This window comes from Myotis brandtii, unplaced genomic scaffold, assembly GCF_000412655.1.
Source record: "Myotis brandtii unplaced genomic scaffold, ASM41265v1 scaffold9, whole genome shotgun sequence".
Lineage (NCBI taxonomy): Eukaryota > Metazoa > Chordata > Mammalia > Chiroptera > Vespertilionidae > Myotis > Myotis brandtii.
Window position 1 is genome coordinate 2,047,735 of NW_005371693.1, and position 19,266 is coordinate 2,067,000.

The 19,266-nt window shown below is 38.9% G+C and overlaps 1 long non-coding RNA gene across 2 annotated transcripts; it reads right to left on the minus strand.

Moving 5' to 3' along the window:
* Window positions 1-14,004: 14,004 nt before the first annotated feature.
* On the minus strand, window positions 14,005-16,850 carry LOC106724595. 2 transcript variants are annotated; one of them, XR_001360442.1, is made up of 3 exons: window positions 16,742-16,850; window positions 14,785-14,846; window positions 14,005-14,358 (listed from the first exon to the last, which is right to left on the minus strand). It is a non-coding gene; the product is annotated as an uncharacterized LOC106724595 (long non-coding RNA). The 2 variants fall into 2 exon arrangements; XR_001360443.1 differs by lacking the exon at window positions 14,785-14,846.
* Between the last annotated feature and the right edge of the window lie 2,416 nt (window positions 16,851-19,266).

The window sequence follows — 19,266 nt, forward strand, 5'->3', positions numbered from 1 at the left end:
TTATTTCTGTGTCCACCCTTCCCTCAGGGGACAAAGAAGCAGTTAACTCCACTCTCCACTGTTGGATCCACTGCTTAATCTGAGGCAATGAGTTCCAGCATTTCTCTGCTTCCTCTTATTGGCCCTGGGGTAAGCTCTGATTGGAATTGGCTCCAAAGACCGAGGGAAGGATAGATAGTCATTGTTAATATCTTGGTCCTTGTGGACATGGACAAGATAGTTTGTAGCTCCATTTTCCACTGACAGCCATCTGAAGATTACAGGGTGACCACCCTTAAGACCAAGCATGGTGCTGAGGATGGCAGGAGGAGAGAGAACTTTTTTTTTTTAACATTTCTGTGCTGCTGACCATACTGTGCCTAGAACCCTCTTTTCACTCTCTGGACTTCCGGTTACATGAAACGATAAATATCCTTGCCATTTTGTGACAGGGCTTTCTATTAGCTTCTGCTGAAAACATTGTAACAGATATTCTGCTGATGCTAGAAGAGGAACAAGAAAGCTGTGTTCACTGGTAATCCTTTCTCTCCTATGTTTTCAATTGAAATATGCAGCTCATGTACTATCTTAACTACATTAACAAAAATTAGAGCGGCAAAGCATTGTTCTGAAGGCAGCAGCTTCGGTGCCAGTCCTAATCCTAATACATTTTTGTTCAGTGTGGCATTGGACAAACTGCTTAACATCACCAGCTTTTCTCCTCTTTTAAATGGGCATAACAATACCTGCCCCATCTACCTCACAATGTTTCTGTGAAAATAAAATAATGTCAGGAGACTACTTTGAAGACTACTGATGCTTGCAGTATTTTAAATGTCAGTCACCCACTCCCAAGGGCAGGCTGTTTAATTAAACATGTTATCTAACTAAATCCTCATCAAAAAGTATTGCAGGTAAGTGATGGTATTCCTGATATACAGGTGGAGGAAGTTGAGCATCAGAAAGCCTACATAATGTACCCAAAGCCACAGTGAGGATTTCCAATCCAAATTTGACTGACTCCAAACCTATGCTTCACCCATTATTCATCCTACATGATGTGATGAGCCTAGGGTTGGGGAAGACCCACTAAAATCCTAGATACAATTAGATTGGGCATCAGGATTCACTAAGGCATCTTAAGCACACCCTCTACACCAGGAATTGTGCTCCTTCCATGATCTCACACTCTGCAATGGCCCTGGAAAGTAAGGCATTATTATTCACATTTTATAGATGCCACAATGATGTACAGAGAAGTGAAAATGTTTTGCCTCAAGTGGCCTAATTGGCAAGTGGCAGAGGCAGGATAGAAATCTTACCTGAGGTCTCTGTTTGTCCCAATTCCTGAGCCCAGGACCTTCTAGGTTGAAAAAGAGGCAGGGGATGTGGGGCCTAGGGAAGAAGTTACTAGTGAGCAGGTGGGCAGGAGTTTGAAGTCAGCTTACACTGAAGGCATCGCTGTAGTCAGTGCTGATTACCTGGCCCAATACTCACTCTGTGTCCACCTTTCCTTTGGGAGACAAAAAAAGTTCTGGATACCCTCCCACACCCAGTGTGGTGCTAGGCTGTCAGATGGGAGGGGGATATCAGCAGGACTGGATGAAAGAAGGTGAAGAGATTACCCAAAGAACATGTATGCACAACCCATAGACACAGACAACAGTGAGGTGATGACCAGAAGGAAGGGGAGCATGGGCTGGGTGAAGGTGGGTAAAGATGAGGAGGGTGGGGGACATCTGTAATAGTGTCAACAATAAAAGTAAACTTTAAAAAACACACAAGAAAGACATTCAGAGAAAAGGGGGGACAAAAGAACATGTATGAACATATAGTGGAATAGCATTCAGCCTTAAAAAAGGAAATTCCACCATTTGTGAAAACACGGGTAAACCTGGAGGACATTAGCTAAGTGAAATAAGCCAGACACAGAAAGACAAATACTACATGATATCATTTATATAAGAAATCTAAAATAGTCAAACTCATAGAAGCAGAGACTAGAGCAGTACTTGCTAGGGGCTGGAGGAGGGAGAAATGGTGAGTTATTAGTCAAAGTATACAAATTTTTAGATATACAAGATAAATATGAAAGCACTTGTATGCGTGCATATAAGCATAACCAGTGTACACAGACACTGTGGGGGAGGGGAGAGTGAGGGCATGTGCTGGAGGGTGGAAATGGCCGGGGAGAGGTCAATGGGGGAAAAAGGAGACATCTGTAATACTTTAAACAATAAAGAATTTAAATGAAAAAAGATAAATATGTCCTAGAGATCTACTGTATAACATAGATTCTATAGTTAACAATGTTGTATTGTGTGCTCAAAAATTTGCTGAGGCAGATCTTATGCCACATGTTCTTATCGCCAATAATAATAATAATAATAAAGCCAAGAAGAAACTTGTATGCCAATCATACTTCAACAATGTGATTTCAAAAAACCACACCGAAAACTTTATGGGAAAATCTCTTTGCTCATTTTCTTCACAATTTTTATTCCAATAATCATCTGAAATCAATGCTTTAAGAAGAGTACAGGAAGATTAAAAAGGGAAATGCCATTTTAACAATTCAATAGTGATTATTATTACTTTGTGGAATGATACTGTTTGTTACCCTCCCAACACCCATTCCCTGTATTCCTTCATAGAGACCCTAATTATTTCTGTGTCCACCCTTCCCTCAGGGGACAAAGAAGCAGCTAACTCCACTCTCCACTGTTGGATCCACTGCTTAATCTGAGGCAATGAGTTCCAGCATTTCTCTGCTTCCTCTTATTGGCCCTGGGGTAAGCTCTGATTGGAATTGGCTCCAAAGACCGAGGGAAGGATAGATAGTCATTGTTAATATCTTGGTCCTTGTGGACATGGACAAGATAGTTTGTAGCTCCATTTTCCACTGACAGCCATCTGAAGATTACAGGGTGACCACCCTTAAGACCAAGCATGGTGCTGAGGATGGCAGGAGGAGAGAGAACTTTTTTTTTTTTTAACATTTCTGTGCTGCTGACCATACTGTGCCTAGAACCCTCCTTTCACTCTCTGGACTTCCGGTTACGTGAAACGATAAATATCCTTGCCATTTTGTGCCGGGGCTTTCTATTAGCTTCTGCTGAACACATTGTAACAGATATTCTGCTGATGCTAGAAGAGGAACAAGAAAGCTGTGTTCACTGGTAATCCTTTCTCCCCTATGTTTTCAATTGAAATATGCAGCTCATGTACTAGCTTAACTACATTAACAAAAATTAGAGCGGCAAAGCATTGTTCTGAAGGCAGCAGCTTCGGTGCCAGTCCTAATCCTAATACATTTTTGTTCAGTGTGGCATTGGACAAACTGCTTAACATCACCAGCTTTTCTCCTCTTTTAAATGGGCATAACAATACCTGCCCCATCTACCTCACAATGTTTCTGTGAAAATAAAATAATGTCAGGAGACTACTTTGAAGACTACTGATGCTTGCAGTATTTTAAATGTCAGTCACCCACTCCCAAGGGCAGGCTGTTTAATTAAACATGTTATCTAACTAAATCCTCATCAAAAAGTATTGCAGGTAAGTGATGTTATTCCTGATATATACATGGAGGAAGCTGAGCATGAGAAAGCCTACATAATGTACCCAAAGCCACACTGAGGAATTCCAATCCAAATCTGACTGACTCCAAACCTATGCTTCACCCATTATTCATCCTACATGATGTGATGAGCCTAGGGTTGGGGAAGACCCACTAAAATCCTAGATACAATTAGATTGGGCATCAGGATTCACTAAGGCATCTTAAGCACACCCTCTACACCAGGAATTGTGCTCCTTCCATGATCTCACACTCTGCAATGGCCCTGGGAAGTAAGGCATTATTATTCACATTTTATAGATGCCACAATGATGTACAGAGAAGTGAAAATGTTTTGCCTCAAGTGGCCTAATTGGCAAGTGGCAGAGGCAGGATAGAAATCTTACCTGAGGTCTCTGTTTGTCCCAATTCCTGAGCCCAGGACCTTCTAGGTTGAAAAAGAGGCAGGGGATGTGGGGCCTAGGGAAGAAGTTACTAGTGAGCAGGTGGGCAGGAGTTTGAAGTCAGCTTACACTGAAGGCATCGCTGTAGTCAGTGCTGATTACCTGGCCCAATACTCACTCTGTGTCCACCTTTCCTTTGGGAGACAAAAAAAGTTCTGGATACCCTCCCACACCCAGTGTGGTGCTAGTGATGCCAAGTCAGGAGAGACGGAAGCAGGCCACCAAGTTAAGCAATAACCAGTGACATTTTGAGCATAAAAACTTACCAGAAAACTGATAATCCTCCAGACTAACCATGCTAATAATTTTTGATAGTGATAGAAATTTCCAGAATTAGAAACTGCCTTGAGCAGTGTACTAAATGTAATTCAAAGATTTTTAATGACATGGCATCATGGTAGTGTACACAGACTGCATTCTGTGTTCAGAATTATTTACTCTCCTTTTAAAAAATTTTTAGTTTCCTCACTTTTTTTTTACATATGTTTTTATTGCTTTCAGAGAGAGAAAGGGAGAGAGAGATAAAGAAACATCAATGATGAGAGAGAATCATCGATCGGCTGCCTCCTGCACGCTCCCTACTAATGATCGAGCCTGCAAGGAATGGAACTGTAACCTCCTGATTCATAGGTCAATGCTCAACTACTGAGCCACACCAACCAGGTTTATTTAATCTCTCAATGTTAGATGCTTTGTAATCAATCTTGCTTACAAAGTGATTTTCTTTCAACATTTTTTTCTCCTTCCTAATTTGAGCATGCAATTTCCTGTAGTCTGAGAAATAGGATAAGCAAAGTATGTAGAGTTGCATGGAAAATAGGAATCAGTAAAGCTTTATTTAATCTCTTAATGTTAGATGCTTTGCAATCACTCTTGCTTACAAAGTGATTTTCTTTCAACATTTTTTTTCTCCTTCCTAATTTGAGCATGCAATTCTCTGTAGTCTGAGAAATAGGATAAACAAGGTATGTAGAGTTGCATGGAAAATAGGAATCAGTAAAGCCAGAAGGCCCGCAAGCAGCATGGGAATGAGCTTTGGTGAATAAGAACTGAGGAGGGCTCCTTGCGGCCACAGAGATTTTGGGAGATCGGGTTATTGGCTGTGTCCATACGATGCTTTTCCTGAAGATAGAAAGGCTTAATGAGGTCACCTACTCTGACCCTTTCTCAAGAGGAAACTGTGACTCAGAACTAATAACAGTGGCTAGCTAGTATTTGTTGAGGATTTTTGATGGTCCAAACAATATTTTACACTTATTATCTCATTTGCCCTTTGCCACAGCCCTATGAACCAGAAACTATTATTATCCTTCTATAACAGATAAGAATGCAGAAGTACAAGAGGTTGAGTAACTTGCCCAAAGTTACACAGCTATTAAGTGGTTGAGAAAGGATTCAAATCAACACAACTTGGCCAAGAGGGGCCCTTGTAACCACCATGGGGCGACTTGAAGTGACTTGCCTGAGGTCAATCAGGAAATCAGTGAAGGGCAGAGATTAGAATTCAGGTCTTCTGATTACCAGCCCAAGGCACTGTAAATTGTGCCCTGATGCCTAAGTCCAGTGTAATTACTACACACACACACACACACACACACACACACACACACACACACACATTCATTCTGGCTTATAAACTTTTCTGAAGTTATATTTCACATCACCTTATAATAATTTTTAATATGTGTCAGGCTGGGATGGGGACTTGGACTCTTATGCAGAATTATTCTGAGGATAGTAATCAGTAAATATTTTAGAAAAACATATCTGGAAAAACCATCCTGAGTATCTATATATATAAAAGGCTAAATGACTGACTGCCATCCAACCGTCTGACCAACCGACCTGCCAGTACATATGATGTGCACTGGCAATTTAAAAATACACATTGATTCGTGCATGTACGATATTTATCCCTGTCTGACACTGGCCTCCCATTTAAATTAATTCGAAGACAGTTTCCCGTGATGTCAGCATTTGCTATGACTATTAATAAATCACAAAGACAAACTCTAGACAAAGTAGGAATATTCCTACCTGAACCCATTTTCAGACACGATCAGTTATACATTGCTTTCTCTTGAGTTCGAGGATCGTGTGACATTAATGTTAAAGTTGTAAATACTTCATTGCAAGGAAAATTAGTCAAGCACTCTGAAAGTGTTTTTACTCTTAATGTGGTATACAGGGAGATATTCTAATAAGTTTAATCAATTTATCAGCCATTGTTTTTATCAATGTTGCTTTTATATCATGTCTTTGTTGTTTTTATATAATGTCTTTGTTGTTGTTATATCATGCTGTTATTGTTTATTTATTAATCAATTTATATATTATTTTCATATACATTTTGCTAATTTTCTTTCATCTCTAACACTTCTATTATAGAGAAAGGGTGAATAGTGATATTAAAATATTTCTTCTAATAAATTTCCTTTCAATGTCTACGGATCCATGCACCAGGCCACTAGTTAGTTTCATAATGGGAGACCAAACTCAGCCTGTAAAAGTTTTCATTAAGTTAGAAAGTTCAAATATTTTTAAGAAGAGATTTTTAGCCCAAAGTTAATAAATGGCTATTTAAGCCATTCCAATCTTTCCCAAAACTTTGTGATAGGAGGTCTCTCAAGACCTTATTTCTTCTTATCAAATTTTTAAAAAGTAAAGGTAGTGTTCAGAATGTCTGCCTTTTCTGAGATTACCAGCAGTTGTCCTAAGTATCTTCAGGTTTATTGTGCCAAGTTATGCTTATTTTTAAAAGTGACTGGCAGTAAACCACCATTCACATTTCTCCAGTAGCTTTTATTAATAGTTCAGAAGGTATCTACTGCATAGAGAAATTGTTGCTCTTGATGAAAATTGCATTTAAGTTACCAACTTTGCAAGGTTTTATTACTTTATCAAATCAATATGTTTGAGTAGTTTCATGCATATTTATTTAACCTTCATTAATAGTGTTATAATTTTGAAAAGATTTCCAGTAGAACATTTCTTTGGTCAAGTTTAGAATGTATACCAGATTCATGTGCTTGATATTTTGGATCTCAAATATAATTGTTTATGTTAGAAAATGCTAGCGTGGCAGAAGAAATAATAGCAGTTTTGAAAAGAAGTCAGTGAAACCTCTAGTAAGAACCTAGTAAATTAATGCATACATTCCTCCTTTTGGGCTTATGGGCTGACATATATTATGCATCACAGGAGGGAGATGGAAAGATTTCTTTCTGTCTTCCTCAAGGACTGTCTTAAGTGGTAACTCCTGTGGACCTAGTGGTATGCTCTCATCATCACTTCATAAGTGCAAGAAAGTGGCCAATTAAATGTGACTGCGAGTAGCAAAGAGCAGGCCGAGCCACAGAGGTATCAGAGAACAGGTCCTTGGCTATTTCAATTCTCATCCATCCTCCTTTTCCTTTTTTCTTCTTTCCCCTCCTTTCCGCCTTGCCCAGTCCACATTTATATTCATACTCAGTTCAACAGTACATTAGGGGCTGGTCCTTAAACAGGAATAGTGTCCTTTTGAATCAATTTGCATTTATTCCCACAGGCCCCCATAGACAGGCATGCTCATACAAACACACATGGAGATGCACATGCACACAAGCACACAAGCATAGAGACAGAAACTGAACCACATTGTACAGATATACACAAACACATTCAGACACCACTTACAAAGACATACTCAGAAATGCACACATACATATAGACAGACACACCCAGACACATACGGAGATGGACACACATATTTAGACACATGCATATATGGAGTCAGAAATACACAAATAAAGACAAAGACACAGCTGCATGTGTAGGCTCTTCTTAGTAAACCAATGATTACAACTACTTCAGTGAAACTTCTTTCCCTCAGTGTGGGAAGTAGTAGTGGTAGCCGGAAATTAGGATGTATGAGTTAGGCTAGGTGTAACCTTCTACCATTTGCACTGTAATTATCTTCACACGTCACAGTATGAGAAACACCTCCTTGGATTGCTCCTGAAGCCAGTGGCCTCTATGACCACCAGAAGCAGGACTCGCACTGTGTTTCAGCGCAGAGTGGGAAAGCCACGGCCGGAGCAAGGGGACAAAGACGTGCAAACATGCAGTTGGCCCCACCCCGCCTCTTTCTGTGAAATCTGGAGCCATAGTCCTTCGCATTTTTGGACTGCCTGCTCTGAAGGGAAGAGAGGCAGAGACAATCAAACTGAGGAGAATATGAAGTAGAAACAGGCCCTGATCGTTCCCAGACACGTGGAGTTAAGTTTCTGAATCATAAATGTATTTGGATGCGCCTTATCTAATTACAATTACACAGCTGTAACTTTCTTCTTTCAGTCAGCATGCCTATCTGAGTTTCCATCTCTGTATCGCTCTAACAGATCTTTCTGAAACAACTTTCACCATCTTATGGAAGTACTTCCTTTCAAAGCTGATTGTTAAGTCCAGGGAGTTCTAGCTTATGTATTCCCTATTTCCCAATTGAAGTTCTGTCCAAGATACTGTTTCCTAGCATTGTGGTGTGTTTTGACGAGTTGAGTGGGAACATTCATTTGCTTTCTGAAGTGACAGTGGACATGTAAGTGCAAAGTAGATCTGATAGTGAGGAGGAAGGAGAAAATCCAATAATAGATATAAATAGTAGCTACCTCTTCTTTTTTTCTTCTTCTTTTTTTTGTCAACAGGTTGTAGCTACTTTTTATTGATCATCAATTGTGTATTGGCCTCTATGCCAGGGGCTTTGCATATTATTTTATTCCTCACAACACTTCAAGGCAGGAGGTTGTTATTTACATTATATGGATGAGGAAACTGAGACTCCATGCTTATTGGATATTTGTTCATAGGAGGTTTTAGATGTAAAACATTTGAATGGGTTTTCAGGGGTGGGCAAACTTTTTGACTCAAGGGCCACAATGGGTTCTTAAACTGGACTGGAGGGCCGGAACAAATTCATAGGAGGTTTTAGATGTAAAAAATTTGAATGGGTTTAGATTCTCAGAATATCATGGGTCTAGGAAATCACTTCTCAACTTATTTGTGATTTTTTATATGACTCTTTTATGTTTAGAATTTTTGCCTGGATCAGAATTTACAAATGTTCTGACTGCAATACAGCTTTGCTAAGCAATGTTCCTACACTCTTTACAGTGGAACGGCAGAAGTTAAGAGGGTATATTTGGAGTCAAACTGCCTGGATTTGAATTCTGACTATGCCACTTATCTGCTGTGAGACCTTGGGCAAGTCGTTTAACTTTGTTGTACTCTAATTTTCTGGTCTACAAAATGGGTTGATCACAGCACCCACCTCATTGAATCGTGCTGAGGATTGGATGAGGTGATCTGGGCAACACTCTCAGAACTGTGCTTGAAATGTTTTAGCAACATGTTAATGTCAGTTATTATTATTATTATTTTATTTTAGTCACAATTTTGGTTCTTCATTTCCTTACAAGTTACTGGCATGTCCCTTCTTCAAATGTAAATGTGAAGGCAAAAAAATTAATACATGTCTCAAAGAACTGAATGCCCACTCGAGAACATAGCCCAAACAGCATCTTCATTATGTGAAGAAGGACTACAGAGAGTTTGTGGTCCTATGGGGCCCCTCAATCTCAGACATATCTGATTAGCTAGATTATCTGGTTGAGCTTCTGAGAGTAGTGGAAGCAATAGGAGTGTTCAGGGCCATTTCATTGCTTTTGTTAAATGGAATAAAACTTGACTAATAGCCTATGACAATAAGTCAGTCAAACTGAGACTTGACTAAGAGACTGGTCATAGTAATGTAGCAAGAAAAACGAGCAAGACATTTGAATGGCAATGTTGTGTGGGTGGGAGGCTTGTTTTTAAGTAACTGATGTTATAACTTTATTGCACTATTATTTCAGTCAAGAGAAATATTTGTGTAACAAGCTAAGACAGCACTCTAAAACAATATATGCTTACTGTTTTTTCCCCCTCTATTACTTTCACCCCCTTTCCTTTCTTTCCTCAGGTCTTCCCTCCTTTCCTCGCTCCTGCTCCCTCCCCCATTTTTTTTTTCTTGTTGAAAGTCAGCTCTTCTACATTTGTGATAGCCATTGAAACAACCTTGGTAACCTATGTATTATAGGCCATTGCAAAAGTGTAGGTTTGTTTCTATCTGCCACAGAGTTAAAGAGACATTCCTGTCAGCGCTGAATCGTAAAAAAAAATGTACGGTGGGTAAATTGTCTGAACACATTAAATCAATGCTAGTAACAAGTATAGAATTGCGGAGAAAGTTTGGGCTAAAACAGCTAGACATAACAAAGGAACTTTAAAAAAATGACAAGTTGACTGTAGTCTTCACTTCTTCATGAACTTTGTTTTTGTGAATCTGTACTGACTTGTTGCAACCACCATTACTGTAATACGGGAATGGTAGACAAAGGAAAACAGAGCATGATTATTCAGTGTGCTCAGGGATTTCTTAAACACCCCTGCCTTCTCCTCAGGATAGAAGTCAGCAAATTCAACCCCGAACATTTTCACAGGAAAGGAATAAAACAAATTAAAAACCTAACAAGGAGAAAAATACCACTTAACGTGTGTTTTTATTGCCACTTCCTCTCTGATGATGGGTTCACCTCACAGCTTTGCATTGGTTAGAGAGTATTTTAAATGAATTAGGGAGAGTCAGGAACAATGAGATGTCAGGGTAAATTCTTAATATCAGAAATAATTATTGTCCTACCTTCAACTGTTTACAATCCATAATTTATTTCTTTCCCAGTCATCTTAAGAGCCTGTGATCTTATTTTTCTCAGAAATCCTGAAGGATGTACTTATTGCTATAGTTATACTTAAGTTGTATACCTTTCATGTAACCCTTTTTTTTGGCAAAGATATTCCTAGTTTAAATCTTGTCTACTCACAGAGATTATAAACTCCTTGAAGGCCAGACCATATCTTTTACTGATTTTTATCCTTGTGCTAGTCTCCTATATACAATCATAGGTTCTCAATAGGTAGTTGATGTCTGAGTGATAGTAGATAGGCAGACCCTCTTTTCCATGCATCTTTGTACAACAACATCAGGACAGATGTCTATTTTCCAGGAGCTGTGTGGTTGGCATTTACTGGACTTTTCTGTTGTCCACTAAAGGAGAACAAGATGCCAGCTCCCCTGTCTGATCCAACCTTCCCCTGTCCTAGACATGCAATGTTCCCATACACAGAACTAATCACAATTGGAGCAATTCCAAGTTTGTTTCCCTCAGGAGTCCAGGAGAAATTACGCTCTTGTCTATAAATTTTCAATGGATTTACAACTTTGCCTTGCTTATGCTGGTGGCTTGGTAGGGGTGGGGAATAAGGACATGAGAATGGATGAAGAATAAGCTCTTTCGGTTGCTATCTGATCTCCTCCCCACTTTCCTGCAGCCAAATCCAGGGAAGTGAAAAAGAGGCAGACAGAACTTGAGGGTTAAACCTTATTTTCACAACAAACGAGGCTCTCTGAAGGTCTCAAAGTGTTGTCTCTGTCTATAGAAAAGAAAAAAAAAGTGGAGAGGCAGCTACATCTCCTTTTAATCTCCACTTGGAAATAGAATTAAAGTACTATCACTGACTTCAACCTATGAATATCATCTGAACAATTTTCCAGACTCTCGCTTTTTAATTTGAAAGCCAATCTTTTAGTGGGAATGTTCAATCACAACATACAGGTAACAAATAAGCAAACAGACAAGGTTGAATTTATCACGGAGTGTTCAGGTCATCTGCTAACCGTTCCAGGTATCTGATTCCAAAGCAAACATATCATATAGCTATTAGGATTCCCTAGAGGCATTTAAGCGAAGTGAAAGGGCAAGCAATGATCTGTGCACAGATTGCCACTGCAGTCAAAGTCACTAAAATTTCTGGAGGTGGAAATTTCATTTGGCTACTTTTGCATTAAATTATTCATTAGGGTTTTTTTTTTCTTTGTGAAATTTTATGGAGGTGACAATTATTTAACTGGATTTACAGATAAAACTAATAATTACAGTAATTACTACTGTCTTCCTGATTGCCACTGGGTCTTGTTTTTTCTGGGATAGTGTCCAGCCTCACGGATCTGAAATGAGTCTCTTCCAGCTCCTGTGAGTACCTCAGTTTCTTTGTACCAGGGTGATATGAAGTTATTGGTTTATTGAATATTAGCATTTTTGATACATCAAAACAGAATTACTGCTAGTGGTGATAGCAATTTATTCAAAAGAATTATCTAATTCTCTGGAAAAATACCTAGAATATTAACTGCATTATGAGGTGAAAGCTTGTTCATCTACACCCCAGTAGGTAAACTTTGTGTGTATTTGGTGGATATAGGGAGTGGAAAGGGACATTTGACCTATAAGAGGTATTACGTTAGAAGAGCTTGTATAACCTAAAGTTTGTATGACCCATCCTTTTTTCCCCCTTGTTTGTTATGTAGACTAGTGCATAGGCAACCTGGATAATTTTGCATTTTATACAGAAAAAAATCAGAATTATTAATCATTGTGGTGTGTGCTATAGTTGGGTACAGTTTTCTTAGTCAAAACGTGAAACAAAAACCATTTTCTTATGCTATATTTATTGAAAATTTTTTGGCTTTATAAGTATATTATTTCCAATACAGAAGTAATAGTCCAGAAAATAAAGCACTATATTTTATGACTATACTATCCCATCTCGCTCAGAGCATCATTTATCTTTAGAATATCTTGGGTGTCTACAGGAATATCTGTATACATACACATTTTCCTTAGGCTCACATCTAGATGACATATTAAATTCATGGCACCAGGTAGATTTTAATGAAATACCAAGTAGCAACTGGATAATTACTGGTAGATATCCTTATATGATTGAATAATTTTTATTTCATTTACTTAACAATTTTTTACTGCTATATTTGAGATTCGTTTGTTACAGTTTGCATGCTGTTCCTTCCCTAAAGCTTTAGCGCCAGTGTTTACAAATGTTTACATTTGTGTGTTTGTGTATGTTCAAGCTAGACACCAGCTACTGATTATTGTGCTATCTCTAAATCTATACACCAGACCTCAGGAAGTCTCTAAGAAAATACATGCTTGTGCTTCTTAGGGGAATATAATAAAGAACTCTCTCTACAATTCTTGGGCATTTTGGTATTTTTTTTTCAACATCAAATCCATTCCAATTAAGTTGGATTCCCCAAATTTGCTTGATCATAAGCAGTACCCGGGATGCTTTAAAAAACTGCATGTATTCAGGACTCTCCATTAGAGATTTTGATTCCTTAACTGTAGGACTGTGCTCAGGTGTGTGTATTTTTAACAATCTCATCCTATGAGATTCTTAGGCTTACACAGGTTTGAAAACTGCTACTGAATGAACACTAAAGTCAGTATATGCTCAGAAATAAGGTGTTTGTGCAGAATTGAGCTGATTGAGTTAGCTTAAGTAATTTTTAAGTTAAAAAGTTAAACATTCTACCTATGTTATAAAATTGGGGGAATTTTTTTTTCCTTTTGGCATTTGCAAAACCGTAACTTCCTAGAGGGCTATCCAATGACTGACTGTATCAGGATCTCTAAGACCATGTACCCCTGATTCTCCTTAAAGTTACTAAAGACGAAACAATCTCAGACTTGTGGCTAAAATGACTGAATTCACTCAGTCACCGCCTCATGGTCCAGGTACCTGGCAGAAACAGATTCACAGGACATTTTCAATGTCATCTGATAGCATTCAGACTCAGTTTATCATTGAGCTCATGGACACGATCTAGGAGATTAGTTTGCAAAGGTTTTAATCACCTGTGAAAATTCAGAATTATGATGGCGAAGGGTGGAAATGACTCTGCCTTCACGGGCGACCCCGTGAATGTTGAACTGCTGTTCTTCACTCTCCTTGGCACTCTCTTGTGAAACAATGGCCAAGCTTGTTTTTCTTGCCCGAGTTCACCACAGCCTAGCCCACGTGGACAGAGACTAAACCGACTTCCTTAAAGCACACACAAAAAAGTCTGGATGTTTTTCCTTCAATTTTCGCAATTTTATTAGTCTTTAATAAGCATTTCCTCAGAGCTTGGCGGTTTCTGAAAGTTTTAAAATCATTTTTACTAGCGACTTCCGAGGCACACCTGTGTGGTAAGTCTGTGTTTTCAGCCATGTTTTCACAGGACATGTGTGACCCAAAATACAAACAGGCTCTAAACCACAGGGAGAGAAAGGGAGGACTTGCCTGCTTGCTCCCGTCCAGCATTATGTAAGCTGTGTAAGTGATGTGGTTCCGGTGCGCAGGTGCTTTAGTTTCATTGTCTCCGTAAAGAAGGCTTCCTCATAAATATGATTTTCGGTAAGTTTGGGAAGGCAACTTCTCCAGCTGAGTAAAAATGAAGGCATAGCTTAAAAACAAAACTAAACAACCACGACAATCTTTTAAAACAACTACTCTGTAGTTCTAGTTGTTGGGAATAAATTCAGCAATGGGAGTTGTCTGTTCAGACATATGACAAATTAGTATAATGATATAATGACTCGTGTACATTTTCTTCTTTGCACAGAGGGTATTTAATGGACTGCAATGTAAGCTTATGATTAAGATCTAAGACATTTTATTAATAACTTTCTGATTCTTCACCCCACTCCTAGAGGCAGTTCTTTCCATTCGGCCTCTTGGAGCTCACACAGAAACTAAGAATCACAATTCCAAATGAGGTTAGAATATTTCATCATTTAACCCTTCTCTATCTCAAAACCTTCTCCAATCACGTATTCATGTCATTTTATTGGGCGTTTGAAAACTTACATTTAAAGACCTAATAATCCCCTCTATTCTTTCTTCTCTTTTACCAGACTTCAGATACATAACTGTGAGGAAATGAAGCTATTAATACCAAATGAATAAAGAACATATGCATATAATGTAGCTTTGCTAGTAAAATTTATAAGCTTATAAAAGCATACATTCGTCTCCCCTCCAATCAACATTTAAATTAATTGGTAGCAATTCCTTGCTCATTAAAAAATATTTTCAATAGGAAGCAATATTTTGAAAAATGGAAGGGAAGGCTCAAGTCACAAAGAGATTTGTTAAATTATTTTTATTTTTATACAGTTATATTTCTACTTTATTTTTATGCTTATTATTATTATTTTTTAATGAAATTGTAGTGTGATTTTTGTGACATTAAAAGTTGAATTTATTTCTGCCTTTGTTGGACTGAATTTAAAGTTGCTTCTTATACTTTAAATTTTATATGTAAAGTAATAAAACATCTAGTCTAGCAAATGTCAGCCTAAGTGAATAAAAAATTCTCCAATATAAGGAATTGATGAAAATAGAAAATATGTATTTATAGTGCCATCTTAATTTAGAATATTGACTTCTTTTATCAAAGCAAAAATAAAAATTTATATTTAGAAAAATATATTTTCTCTTTTCCTTTTCACTGAGCCCAAGGATCAAAAGCAAGCAAAACATATTTCTGAGACACATAAAATTATGTGTATGTGTCTATACTTTTATATAAAGGTAAATATATGATATAATAGGTTTAACATTTTAAAAAAATATTTCAGCACAACTATACATACTACCATGTATATTAGTATATTTTTATTTACTTTGTACTGAAAATATTTTTGTTTCACACATTATTAAAATGCTTTATATTTATTTCAAATCATGGACTTCAAAAGGATGCAATTAAAAAGTAAATCTATTTCAGTAATTATTCTATTGGACAACTTTTGAGGTGATTATGTGACATAGATAATTACATCTAAAAAAACTAAGACTAAACTAAAATTTCTTAAGTCAAGTTTGCTGAAACTTTTATAGACTACATAGGGGCAGAATCATTCCATGATAACTTTTAGATCAAGTGTATTGCACTGAGATCAATTATTTTTTGGTGGTGTTGTTTCTGTTTTAAAAACTGTTGGTCATCACCATTATTATTGAAAAATTGACATTCCTAATACATTGGTATTTTATAGGACTTTCCTTGTACACCAATGGGAGGGCCTGCATGCAGGTGACCTATTCTATTGCAAAAACCTTGTCATAGGCAGAATGGTCTGGGATCTGACAGGTTTTGACTCATGACTTAGGTCTCACTATTTTGCAATTTCTTTTGCGGCAGAATGTTCAAACTTATTGCTTAACAGTAAACACTTAATATTTTTTCTGTGCAATTGAATGGGTGAAAGGAAAATAGAAGCAAACTATCTTATAGAAAATTGACGATTTCACTGGAACTGGGATTGGCTTTCATTTTATCTTTTAAAACTCTTCATTACACAGCGAGGGAAAGGATTTTAGCTGTAAAATAATGATTTCTCCTAATATAAGGCATCATTCAAGAATGACAACAATAAAGATGTAATTAGCTATCATTGTCGTCAAGTTTACCACACATCCCAGGAGTAAATATATTTATATTTTTCAGTATCTTTGAAACTCAGGTCCAGTTGTGAGAGTCAATTGCTCAGGAAAATCTTTAGAGTGAGTGATCATATCCTGGGGCAAGAGGGTCGGACTTGGTTAACTCACGTGAAGTAATGAGCCTGACCGAATGAATTCAAAGTAGTAACCACGTATTCAAGGAACACAGAATGGAAAGTGTCACTGAGACCAATCTGGTAGCAGCGATTCAATACATACATATCAAGGCATTATCCCAGAAAGAAACACACAGCACCCTTCCAAAAATTCTCTCTCAAGGCATGCACATGCAAACAAAGAGAAAGCCAAGACTCACAGTTCATTTGAATTCACAGGGGAAAATTTTCGGGATGAATGTTGCTTTGACGTTGTCTTACTGATGCTGAGGGAAGCCAAACCTGTTTTTAATTGCAAAGCCAAATGGTTTATGCATGGACTCTGCCATGCCTGTGAGAACATGTTGCTTTTATAGCCCCCTCCCCCTCCAGGAACACGAGACGAGGCTTGCCAACACTGTGTTTGAGCATGGTCACATTTGAAATGAGAAATCTTGCAGGTATTTTTAAAGGGGGAGGTGTCAATCTGTCAGAGATGTCACTATAAGTGGATCTATCTGCCTATCTGTTACCACTTGCTAATTATGGATTCGGGTGATAATTGTCATAAATCTTGCCACAAAATATGCAATAAAATGTATTTTCTGGTACTAGAGGGTGATGTGTAATGAGGAAGAAACTAGAATAAGGGCTCATGATCAACAGATCACAAAGCCTGTGCTGTAGAACTGTTTCACTGTTTAATATTCCAATGAATACACATATTGTTGCATGTGTCAGGTTGCTTCGGGCAACATTGCTGGCATTCCATTATAGGAATGGTGAGTGTACACAGAACAGCGTCTGTAGAGAAGTTTTTCTTGAGATGGCCAAAATGGCCCTCAGGAATACTCTGTACTTTTAGAACTGACCTGGAGAGGACTAAGAAAGTAAAACAGAATAAATGACTAATAAAATAAGTGTTTGTAAGGAGCTGACCAATCATGGCAAAGTTGGATCCTGGAAAAAAATTTGAGATGGCTCTTAAATATTTGCTGTTCCAAGATTATTTACAGATAAGAAGAAAAGAAGTCCCACACATGTAAGGAAAATCTATGCTCTTTTAAAAAAGGTTTGACAATAAAAGGTGTAACCTAAAAAAAGTTTCTGCTTCTGTATCTAGTTCTTGAAGTCCTTGCTGCCACCAGCTGCTGACTCATTAATTGCCCCTGTCACCTTATCTCATCCTAATCTCTGCTCACTCTTCCCTCACCAGCTCTTATCTACACACACACACACACACACACGCACACACACACTGTCACTTTAAACATTAATTGTACATAATTTACAACCTGAGTCCAAATGTTGGGTGTAAGAAGTCCACTCTCTCCTTGGAGACATAAATTGGTACATTATTCTAATCTATATATATTAAAGCCTAAGTGACCATTACCACTGAATGGTCGGAATGACCGGAACAGCCAGAATGACTGGAATGACCCGTCGACGAGTCGCTATGACACGCACTGACCACCAAGGGGCAGACCCCCTGGTAGTCCGTGTGCTCCCACAGCCAACTTCCCACAGCCGGCCAACCGCCCATGGTCCCTCCACCCAGCTGTCCCCCATTGGCCCCTGGTGCTAAACCATTCATAGACAACCTGCTTCTAGGTCAGGGTTTCGTACATAGCAGAGCAGCTCCCTTGCTGTGATCTATTGAAAGTCAGCCCTCAGCACAAGGGTATGTCTCGCTCCCGTCCTCTCCCTTCCCCAGGGGCCTCCCGCCCACCATGGTGGCAGCACTGTGGCGAGGGAAGGAGGGGGGTGTGGTGGGGAACTGCATGGTGGCGGGGCACCAATGGCGGCATCGGTGTCCAGTGTCTGTTCCTTTTGCGCCTGGCCCAATGACTGTCACCTCCTCTCCCAACCCTGAAGGACCCGGGCTGGGATGGGGAACCAGGGGTGGGTGGCAGCAGACGTGGCCCCTTTCCCAGGGCATCCAAGGGCTGGCTCCCTCCTTGGGGCTGGCAGCCAACCTCCCACAGTCCCTCTTCCCCAGCCAGCCAACCTCCCGTGGTCCCTCTCCCCATTTGTCCCCCCAGCCTTCAGGCCCTAATGGCCTGGCCCCAATAGGCCTGGCCCCAATCAGCTGGCCCTGATCGGCTCTGATCACCAGCCAGGCCTAGGGACCCCACCCATGCATGAATTCGTGCACCAGGACTCTAGTATTCTATGAAAAACTGTGAGTTTTCTTAAGGGCAGAGACATTGACTTATTATTCTCTATCCTCAGATTAAGTGCTCATTTAATATAGAAGGACAAAGGATTCCTCCTAAAAATACTTCCTCTGAGAAGTAATTTTTAAGAAAAGTTGAACTCCTAGCCATCAATGGATCAGGATGCGACTGGACATTGACACTTACCACTCTTGATGCAATCAAGCAAAAGGCTCTTGGCTGTTAGAGGAAGGAAACCATGGAATAAAGGAAGCATAGTTCCTACCTATAAGTATTTTATAATCAGATTCAGACAACAGAGTCTAAGAAACTACATGCCAAGTTCTCTATTGACACAAATGCACACTTAACAGAATTCACCAGCTAAGGCTTAGCAGTGACTGGTTCAGTCAACTCCAAAGGAAGAGGAGACTAGAGCATTCTAACTCAGCTTTCAGTACAAAATGTTCTTGGATAACTCATTCTTTTGCCCACAGTCCACTCTATGTACATAGATCGGTATGACTCTGAATAATAGCACAGACATTTGCATACTTTCTGTGTTTGATCATGGTCACATTTGAAAT